Genomic DNA, 10252 nt, shown 5'->3' on the forward strand with positions numbered 1-10252 from the left:
GCATCAATTTTGTACCCCTGCAAATATGAACAATGAAAACCAAAATTAAAAAACAACACATAACAATATCTTCATCAAAGTAAAAATTAATTTAGAACTTACAAGTTAAAATTAACTAATTCTTTAAGAATCTATTCTCAAAGTTTAAAACTAGCCAATAAAAAATGCAAAGTATCAAGAATTGGCAATTCAATATATAAATTCGGGCTAATTAATCATAATTCAATTCATTAAATTTACATAAGTATCAATTGTTAAACAATCACTACAAAATACAATTTTCACCAAAATCCTTATAACAAATATACTTAAATTTTTTTTATGCTTTTACACTCATAAAGTTCCATAATGAGGGTTACATCAAAACACAAGAAAAGAACATTACAATAATTATCCTAATGAAAATCCAAACCTGAAAAGAGAAAGTTCCAAAGCAGCATACCATCTAAATTTAACAAAGCAGTGAAGAACCTGAACAAGTTTATGTTATTGCCGAAGCAATAATGATGCAGAGAGTTTGGAAATAGAGAAGTATAACAAAAATGAAAAATTAAAACTGATGTAACCGAAATTGACCATGAGTAAAAAATGCTAATTGATTACATTGAGTATTAGACTTATATAGAAGGAGACTGTTGATAATAAAGCAAAAGGCTCCCTAACCAACTTATAACAAACTGAATAATAACATGACAGATAAGGCATACTCTCTTGAACTTTTTTGAACTCTAATTGCTCTTACTTTTCATCACTAGCTTTAACAGCACCATGAACAAAATTATTCCAGAATCATTAAAATTAACCATCAACAGTTATTCCAGTTTGATAAAGATTATAAAAACAAAAAACTTAACAACAAAAGTTGCAACAACATTATTCTGCCCGAGTTCAGAATAAAAAAAAATCAGCACCATAGCACCATCAATAACTCAAAATCAGAAAAATCAGCAACCAACAATTCCGAAATTAGAATCAATAAAATTAACAAAACTTAACAATGCAGTGAAACATCATAGCACCATCAACAACTCATAATCAGAAAATTCAGTAACCAGCAAACAGGGGAGAAGCGAGGCTTAGTGATGTTTTTCAGCAACACAAAATTTTACATCCAAATATGATTTACAACAACAAAAAATTAGCTCAGTCATAATTTCAGCAACAAATTCAACATTCATAACAAAATTAAAGGCATAGTGATGATTTACAGCAATGAATTGAAAAAAATATAGTCGAAGGAAGCTCACCTCCAGGGACCAACAGACGGTGAAGGAAGCTGACCAACTGATGATCGAAGAGGATAACAATCACCAGTTGAGGGACTAGATTCTGGTTCCGTCTCTTGACGACGGCAGAAACCAGCTCCTTCTCCTCATCGTGTTCCAGTCCACTCCCGGTGACGGTGTGCAAGGCGACGGCGACAGGTTCGATGGCATTGACAGATATGGCGGCGACAGGAGTCACAACGGTGCGAAACGAAGGCACGAACGACAGCGATGGTGGCTAGAACGAACGACGACAGTGACAAACCTTCAGCGGCGGTGGGGAGAAGAGATGTGAGGGTTAGGGTTAGATAAAATTAGGGTTTTGATTTGAAAATTAGGATTTGAGTAGAATATTAATTAAAAGTCAAATTTAATAAAAATATAATTAATTTTAATAATATTATTTATTTTTTAAATTTACAAATTACTTTTTGTTAAGTACTTCAATTTAAAATTAGAGATAAATAAATAAATTTTCTTAAAATTAATCAAAACCTTCAATTATTCAATTTAAATTGTATAAAACTCTCATTATTTTCAATTACTAAAACTTTAAATCCCTAATAAGAAAATACTCAATTATTTAAAAAATTTTATAAATTCTAATGAATTTTAAACTCAAAGTATCATGAAATTTAATTTAATTACTTTTAAGAAAAATAATTTTCTTTAAATAAAATTATCAACAAATATTATAAATTATAAATAACTTAGTATTTAATTTCTAAAAATTTGGAGTCTTATAGCTAAGGTCCTCCCCCTTCTTCTTTCGCTCATTTTCCCGCTTCTTTATCACCTATCACTGTTTTTTTTTTATTTTTTTCTTTTTCTGTTTCTTTTTCCTTTTTCTTTTTCTCACTTCTCAGTGTGTGGATGAATTAGGAGTTAGGACTCTTACAAAAATTTGTGTTAAAAATTTAAAAAATTATGATTAAGATTAGAGTAAAAAAATAGATAAAAGTAGTATAAAAATTTAAATACTCAAAATGTTTAATTATTTTAAAAATTATAGAAGGATTTTACTATTAAATACTCAAAATGTTTAATTATTTTACTATTAAATATTTTTTTGAGAAATTAATTTCTAATGAGTATTTAGAGTTGATTCCTAATAGATATTAGAAATATTAATTTTTAAAAAATTGATTATTAATAAGGATTAGATATATCAATTTTTTAAAAGATTAAAAAAATACTTTTTACAATTTTTTAAAATTAATAATTTAATTTTTAATATTTTATAAAAAATACTTAATTATCAAAACCAATATTTTAGAAAACTAAGGTTTTTTTCCAATAAATTATATAAATAATTTTTTTCCAATACTAAAAGTTTTAACATCTCGAAACAAAATCTTTTTTAGTTACAAAAAATCTTTTAATACTAAATTTTGTGACAAATTAATTCTTTGTTACAAAATATTTTGAACTTTTGTAATAACTTAATTTTTTGTTACAAAACATTATAAATTTTTGCAACAAAATACTATTTTAATACAACAACAACACAATTTATAATAAAGAAATCATGTGGTTACAAAATATTAAAACGTTTTGTAACAAAAAAATCATGTTGTTACAAAATATTAAAACGTTTTATAACAAAGAAATCATGTTGTTACAAAACATTCTAATTTTTGTTACAAAAAACAACAATTTGTAACAATTTGAAAATTGATACAAAATTTTTATTACAAATGCTTCCATTTCTTGTAGTGACAATAGGTGCTACTCCAACTCTCTCTCTTATATCTTCGTTCCTTATTCTATCCAATTACATATGACCACTCATCTATCTCAACATCTTCATCTCTGCCACACTTAACTAATGTTCGTGCTTACCTTTAGCCACCCAACACTCTGTACCATAAAGCATAGCCGGTCTGATTGCAGTGCGATAGAATTTACCATTAAGTTTTAAAGGCACTTTTTTGTCACATATAAAACCAGATGCACTCTGTCATTTTGACCAATCTGTTTGGATCCTATGATTTACATCCTGTTCAATCTCTCCATCATCTTGTATGATGCACCCAACACACTTAAAACTTTTAACTTTTCATAGGACGTTTCCTCCAATCTTCACCTTTGTATTAGGGTTTCTCCTTCGACGGCCGAACTTACATTCTATATATACCGTCTTGCTACGGCTTGTGCGTAGACCATAAACTTCTAGAGCTTCTCTCCATAAATTCAACTTCTTATTTAGGACTTCACTTGACTCTCCCATTAGAATGATATCGTCGACAAAAAGCATGCACCATGGCACAGGCTCTTGGATATGCTTTGTGAATACTTCCAAGACTAATGTGAAAAAGTATGGACTTAAGGATGATCCCTGGTGTAATCCTATATCAATAGAAAATTCCTCTATCACACTGATGCGTGTGCATCATGTTGTGTTTTTTTATACTTTTCATATAAGAAATAAATGCATAATGCTTAATTATGAAGCATTTTGGTGCTCAAATTGGATACTGCTTTGATCCTTTTGGTTTCATGATTCTTGTAGGGAATTGTTAGAAAAAAAGAAGCAAAAGAACAAGGAGGAACCAAGAATTAAAGATAAGTGCAAAGAGAATTCGTGGATGCTGTTGGTGCATGAAATTATGATTCACACTTTTTACAACTCCGCATAACTAACCAGCAAGTGCACTGGGTCGTCCAAGTAATACCTTACGTGAGTAAGGGTCGATCCCACAGAGATTGTCGGCTTGAAGCAAGCTATGGTCATCTTGTAAATCTTAGTCAGGCGGATTCAATTGGTTATAAGGTTTTGATAATTAAAGGATAAATAAAATATAAAATAAAATAAAGATACTTATGTGATTCACTGGTAGGAATTTCAGATAAGCGTTTAGAGATACTTTGTTGCTTCTGAACCTCTGCTTTCCTATTGTCTTCTTCCAATCATGCGTGCTCCCTTCCATGGCAAGCTGTAAGATCCTCTCGGATGAAAAATATCAGGTACGATCTCTGCACGGCCAACTGTCGAATTTCTCGTCTCGGATGAAAAATACCAGGTACAGCTACCGCACGACTAATCATCTGTCGGTTCTCACTATCGTCGAAATAGGATCCTTATCCTTTTGCACACTGTCACTGCGCCCAACATTTGCAAGTTTGAAGCTCGTCACAGTCATCCCTTCCCAGATCCTACTTGGAATACCATAGACAAGGTTTAGACTTTCCAGATCTCAGGAATGCTTCCAATGGTTCTAGCCTATACCACGAAGGTTCTAATCTCATATTCGGATGCTCTGTTGTCAGGAAAGACGATGCAAATCACGGATCAGAGACCCAAGAGAATATACTCTGGCTGTCGTCCAATGACTACGTTGAACATTATGTAGACCGCTTGTGGTTGTCAGGCACACGGATCTTGGCTAAGCGAGTAACGAAGATAGTGGGTGATTGTCACGGGTCATCCCTTCATTCTGAACTAACTGAATTAAGTACGAGAGTATGTCTTGGAGAAGAAGTAAGCATGAATTGAAAGAGAAACAATAGTACTTGCATTAGTTCATGAAGAACAGCAGAGCTCCGCACCTTAATCTATGAGGTGAAGAAACTCCACCGTAGAAAATACATAAGAGAAAAGGTCTAGGCATGGCCGTGTAGCCAGCCTCCCAAATGTGAAAAATGGCATAAGCTCCCTAATACAATAGTAAAAAGTGCTATTTATACTAAACTAGTTACTAGGGATTACAGAAAATAAGTAACTAAGTGCAGATAGTGCAGAAATCTACTTCCGGGACCCACTTGGTGTGTGCTTGTGCTGAGCATTGAGCTTTACACGTGCATAGGCCTTCTCTTGAGTTAAACACCAACTTGGATGCCAGTTTGGGGGTTTAACTTCAGTTTTGGTGCCAGTTCTAGCGTTTTACGCCAGAAAAGGGTCTCTGGCTGGCATTTAGATGCCATTTTGGGCCATCAAATCTCGGGCAAAGTATAGACTATTATACAATTCTGGAAAGCCCAAGATGTCTACTTTCCAACGCAATTGAGAGCGCGCCAATTGGGCTTCTGTAGCTCTAGAAAATACACCTTAAGTGCAGGAGGGTCAGAATCCAATATCATCTGCAGTCCTTTTTCAGCCTCTGAATCAGATTTTTGCTCAAGTCCCTTGATAAACCCCATTTGAAGGGTTTATCTTGTGTTGAATTTAGAGGATTTTGTCAACCTTTTACCCATATTTATCCAATGAAATAGCATGGTTTTATAACTTCTCCTTTAATTGTGCTTAAGAGTGAAAACATGCTTTTAGGACTCAAAATATCTAAATTTAATTCACCTTGATTTTATTAGATGCCTTGATATGTTTGTTAAGTGATTTCAGATTTGGGAGGCAAAGATTGGATCAAGGGAATGAAGGAAAAGCATGTAAAAATGGAGAACTCATGACGAAATGAAGGAATCGCAAAAGCTGTCAAGCCGACTTCTTCGCACTTAAACGACCATAACTTGAGCTACAGAGGTCCAAATGATGCAGTTTCAGTTGCGTTGGAAAACTAACATTCGGTGCTTCGAAAAAATATAAGATTTTCCATAGTTGCTACACGTATGGTGACGTGTACGTGCACTGTATGCGCACACATCGTCGCTGCCATATGATCCACTTAAAGCAATACATGGCCAGCAAATTCTAAAGCCTTGTGGGCCCAATCCAACTCATTTCTGATGCTATTTAAGCCAAGGATTGAGAGGGAATCAACATACTTTACATACCTTCACACATTAGTTTAGTTTTAGAGTAGTTTTGGAGGGAAAGTTAGTTTTAGAGAGAGAAGCTCTCACTTCTCTCTAGGATTAGGAATTAGGATTAGGATTAGTTCTTAGATCTAGGTTTCAATTCATGCCTTCTTCTACTTTTGCTTCTTAATTCTTTGTTGTTGCAATCATCTTCTTCTATTCTTTTGTTGTAATTTCCTTTATGTTGCTTCTATATCTTGTTGTAGATCTACTTTTGTTCCTTCTCTTCTCTTTCAATTCAATTAGAGGTAACTCATAATAATTGTGTTCCTTTTGATTGTTGTTATTGATTTCTTACAATAATTGTTGTTGAATTCTATTCTTGTTATCAATTTACTATGCTTTTCTTTAGTGCCTTCCAAGTGTTTGATGAAATGCTTGGTTGGTCTTTAGTGTAGATTTTGTACCTTTTGGCTTTGGTAGAGTAATTAGTGATGCTTGAGTTATCTAATTTTTTTGTTGATTGATAATTAGAAGTTGCTAATTGATTTGGATACCACTAAAGCTAGTCTTTCCCTTGGGAGTTGGCTAGGACTTGTGGAATCAAGTTGATTCATCCACTTGACTTTTCTCTATGATTAGAGGTTAACTAGGTGGTAGCAATGGACAATTTATGATCACAATTGAGGAGAATAACTAGGATAGGACTTCTAATTCTCATAACCTTACCAAGAGCTTTCTTAGTTGCTAGTTTATTTTTATTGCCATTTACTTTTCATGTCTAAAACCTCAAAACCCCAAACATAGCCCCATAACCAATAACAAGACACTCTATTGCAACTCCAAGGGAGAACGACCAGAGGTTCAATACTTCGGTTTATAAATTTAGGGATTTGTACTTATGACAAACAAATTTTTGTATGAAAAGATTATTGTTGGTTTAGAAACTATACTTGCAACGAGGATTCATTTGTGAATTCTAAACCACACAAAAGTCCTCTCATCAAAATGGCGCCGTTTCCGGGGAGTTACAATGGTGTTATGTTATTGGCTATTGTATATATGTGAATATTGTGAATAGCTTTATTTTTGGATTGTTTGTTAGTTTTAGGACTCTATTAGTTTTGTTTTTATTTGTCACTATGAATTCTCGTCCTTGTGGTTTTGGATATGGTTATGACTATGTTGTAGGTGATGGAAACTTGAATGATGGCTTACATTATGGAAAAGATGAATACTTGAGAAGGGAGCCACATCTATATGAGCAATCACCATGGCAACCTCCTAATTCAAGCTACTATGATGGTAATCCCTCCTTTAGTACATATCATTCCAATGGATATGATGGTTCTCATCATGATTATTCCACTCAACCACCATCATTCCATGCACCGTACTCTCAACATAGTCCTCAAACACCATCATTCCAACCACCATATTCTCAATCCACATCCTATTTCCACCAATTGCCTCCACACAATCCTAATCCATATTCCCCCTATGCATATCCTTGTGATAATTATGAACAAGCAACCATTGAATCACCACCACTCCAACATCTTTACCCTTCAAACCAAGTTTCCATGGATGATACACTTGGTATCATTCCTCAAGAGCAAGAAGAGCTCCAAACCACACTCACTAGTTTCACCTCTACCCTTCAAGAACTTATGTCATGTATACTTCCACCTTCTACTAACAACCAAAACACCTTCCAACCTCCAAGCTTTGGTGAACCTCCTTTCCAACCACATGATGAATTTTCCTTTCCATCACAACCCTCCATGGAAGAATATCCATGTCCATCAATCCAAGAGCCATATGATCCTACTTATGTTAGTGAAAAGGAACAAGATTCAAAGGATCATCTCAAGGAAGTAATGGATCGGCTTCAAGCAACCATCCGTCAAAAGTTGGACTCGTGGGATTCATGCCACAAGCAAAATATGTCCACGAATGATTGTGAAAAAGCAACCGAAGAGGGAAGTATGAGGGAGATTTTAGAGTCTCAAGTTGAGCACAAGGAAATGGAACGTGTTTTGCAACAAGTGGAAGAGATGGAGATTGTTGAAGAAGAAGAAGTGGAAGAAGACCTAGGGGAGGTTAAACAAGAAGGAAACTCCATCATTGAAGACAACTCTACACCAAACGACAATAGTGATCTTGTTGAAGCTTCTTCCATGGGATGTAAAACCGATGTTGAGGAGGGATGTGCACAACCTCCAATGCATGTTTTGATCAATGAGGAAGAGTTGGAAGAAGTTAGCAAATAAGAAGAAATTGAAGAGAGTTGTCAAAAGATGGAAATCATCAAAGAGGAGCTAAAGGAAGTGGAGCCTACAATGTCAAGCCCATTGGATATCAATATGAGTGGGTAATCATCTCATCATTTAATTTTCTTGGCCCATATCAATATGCATTGTTAGAAACGGATGGTCAACTTAGAACTATTTGTGGGTTAGAAAGTAGAAAAGAGTTGGATGTTGGTTGGCAACAATAATCAAGGTACATAGTGGGTAGAAACTCAAATTTTAGGATTCAAAGGTGGAGTGGTACTCAAGTCAATGGAATTAGGATGATGACTATGAGTCACAATGAGAATTCAATAAGTTTGTCACCCTATTGGAAGCATGAAGATAAAGAAGAAAGGGGGTTGACAAACAAAGTATGGGACCCCGGAATATACATAGACAATCATCAACTTTGGGGCCTTGTCACTTGCTTAAGCCTCCTTGAAGGCCTTGTACGCTAATTTGGGATCCCGGAGGCTATTGAAAGCACAAACATTGTTGGAGATTTAAGGAAGAGTTCAAGCATAAGCCATGATGAGTATTTTGATGGAAAAATGAATTTCTCCCAAAACACACAAATCTAACCGGCAAGTGCACCGGGTCGCATCAAGTAATAAAAACTCACGGGAGTGAGGTCGATCCCACAGGGATTGAAGGATTGAGCAATTTTAGTTTAGTGGTTGATTTAGTCAAGCGAATCAAGATTTGGTTGGGTGATTTGTGATTTGCAGAATTTAAGTTACATGAAATTAAAGAGAGCAGGAAATTAAATTGCTGAATCTTAAAGAACAAGAAATTAAATGGCAGAAACTTAGAGTGCAAGAAATGTAAACTGCGGAATCTTAAAGTGCAAGAAATGTAAATGGCTCGAAATGTAAAGGGGATTGGGAGTTGGATTTGCAGAAATTAAACAAAGAAAAGTAACTTGCATCAAACAAAAGAGTAAAAGAAGGTTTGGGTTGAATCGGATCTTGAAGCAGTAAAGTAAATGAACGTTAAAAGCAAGAGACAAAATGTAAATTGGGAATTCAGATCTCAGGACCCAGAGACTAGAAAACCAAGTCTAGATCTCAATGCCTTCCTAGATCCAACAAGAACAATTGCAAAGGAAATTGTAAATTGCAAGGAAAGTAGATGAGAAGCAAGTAACAGAAATGGAAATTCAATTGCAGTAAATAAACAGAGAGATCCAAGGATGAGATTGAAACAGAATTTCTTCAATTCTCCAACCCAAGATCCAAGACAATTGTAATTGAAATTGAAAGCAATAAAACTAAGAGGAAGAGAAGTGAATTCTCCTTCCCCAAGACTAAGAAATTAAAGATCACTCAATATCCAAAGCTCTCCGAAAACTATTATGAAAATTCCCAAGGAAAACTCCCCGAAGAACTTGAATTCTATCCTATTTATACACTTTCTTCAAATGATCTTCAAGCCTTGAGTTGGGCCTTTGCTCTTGGTGGAATTGGGTTGAAAGAGGCCTTGGTTGATTGCTCTTGAAGTTTGGAGAAGAACCAAAGTGAACCAATTGAACCGGGTTGGAGTTTTGCAAAAGTTGGACCAAAAGTTGGAGCAAAAGTTAGGGTCTAACTTTTGGTCCAACTTTTCATATCAGCCAACATAACTTGCCGATACTCACGTTGGTGCAAAAGTTAGGGGTCTAACTTTTGCACCAACGTTGGCCTTCCTTGGTGCACTTGAGGCGCCAACGTTAGCCCAAAAGTTAGGGGCTAACGTTGGCGCAAACTTTTGCTCCTCCCCTTGTAGTTTTCATGTGCCAACGTTAGCCTCAAAGTTAGGGGCTAACGTTGGCGCAAACTTTTGGTGCCCAGGGAGTGTTTTTCTCATGCCAACGTTAGCCTCAAAGTTAGGGGCTAACGTTGGCGCAAACTTTTGGTGCCCAGGGAGTGATTTTCAAGTGCCAACGTTAGCCTCAAAGTTAGGGGCTAACGTTGGCGCAAACTTTTGGTACCCAGGGAGTGATTTTCAAGTTCCAACGTTAGC

This window comes from Arachis hypogaea, chromosome 11 (genome assembly GCF_003086295.3).
Source record: "Arachis hypogaea cultivar Tifrunner chromosome 11, arahy.Tifrunner.gnm2.J5K5, whole genome shotgun sequence".
Classification (NCBI taxonomy): domain Eukaryota; kingdom Viridiplantae; phylum Streptophyta; class Magnoliopsida; order Fabales; family Fabaceae; genus Arachis; species Arachis hypogaea.